This window comes from Dinoponera quadriceps, unplaced genomic scaffold (genome assembly GCF_001313825.1).
Source record: "Dinoponera quadriceps isolate SergipeBrazil2010 unplaced genomic scaffold, ASM131382v1 scaffold8332, whole genome shotgun sequence".
NCBI classification, from domain to species: domain Eukaryota; kingdom Metazoa; phylum Arthropoda; class Insecta; order Hymenoptera; family Formicidae; genus Dinoponera; species Dinoponera quadriceps.
Window position 1 is genome coordinate 1 of NW_014562153.1, and position 1,403 is coordinate 1,403.

Sequence of the window (1,403 nt, forward strand, 5' to 3'; positions counted from 1 at the left end):
ATAAACGTGTAAACATAAAATGTAGGTTTTGTCACCGAAACTTTGTTGACCAGAATAATTAGTTCCTGGCAATTAAATATTAATAACAGCAATCTGGTTTGCAGTTAATCTCATTAACGACATTTGCACTAATGCATGTTGGAATTCTTTACCTTGGTCACTTTTTGATAAACACAAAGCCGATTTACTTCAAGTTTTAACGACATTAAGAGATAATTTGCTACGAACTTTGGTATCGTTGATACCGCCGCTACATATAAAATTTTAATTGACAGTCGTATGGGTAGACTGTCTTTTACATGCGACGGTTGTCAAATGTTCTTGTATGTTTGGCCTTAGATTTCAAAGTTATATACCAGAATATTACAAGATCATGAGACGGTCAGTATATAATAATACAAATAATACTATTATTAAATAAAATTCTATGAAAAATTCTTTGAATATCTCAATTTTTTAAATTTTTATTGGTTTTTGAAACTTTTTATAGACATCGATAGCAGGAGATACGTTCTTACATAGATTAAAGAATTTTTATTATTTNTGTTCTTATATAGATTAAAGAATTTTTATTATTTTCAGATGACAAGAATTAGACATAGAAATCTCTAATTATCCTGAATTCCAGAGGGACGATTTTGCAGTTGTAATTCAGGCTATTACATTAGATTTCAGCATACCACTTGCTTCTGATGGATATACCGATACCACATATACCAGAGATTGTTTTCACTTCAGTCCGAAAAGTCTCGCTCGAATTATATTCTATTTTTTTTACATAAGAAACATGGAAAATTATATTTAACTAAAAGAAAATTTTTAAATAAATTTTGAACAAACACGTTATCGACGTTTTTTGCTGTTGCAAACGGTTTATGAGCTAATTTATTAGAACCAGTTGTTGTTAAAACGACATACTGGCAGGATCTTTTGAGAGGTTTCTATGTCCGACTCCGGAAAGGTCTTACTTGGCTACATTGCAAAATTCTTAAATAGACCTTCAGCGAAATAAGTCCTTATAAAGAATACTTATTCAACGAGAAAGAAAGAGAAATAAATTAGTCAACTGTACAGCGATAATGCTATCTATAATCAAAGTGTCATTGTTATTTATGCATAATCAAAACGATATTACGCTTTTTTTCAATCTTTAATAGAGAGACACCTTAGCTTAGAGATGGAAAATAATAATTTCACCGACCTCTGTATACTATAGTTAATTTGCGAATTGTACCAGAGATACACGTTTGGCATATTTAATGTAATTTCCAAGAAATAATTGTGCAAATCTGCTATTTTTAATAAATATCGGGAGGAGAATACACAAATCCAAAGTGGTGCAAGCGAATGTTATTATAAAAAACTATGCCGTTTGTTGTAAAATTGTCTCGTAGCCACCATTA

At 30.4% G+C, this 1,403-nt stretch overlaps 1 pseudogene; it reads left to right on the plus strand.

The window, feature by feature from the left end:
* The first annotated feature begins 275 nt into the window (after positions 1-275).
* Positions 276-992, plus strand: LOC106751078 (annotated as a pseudogene).
* The last annotated feature ends 411 nt before the right edge of the window (positions 993-1,403 follow it).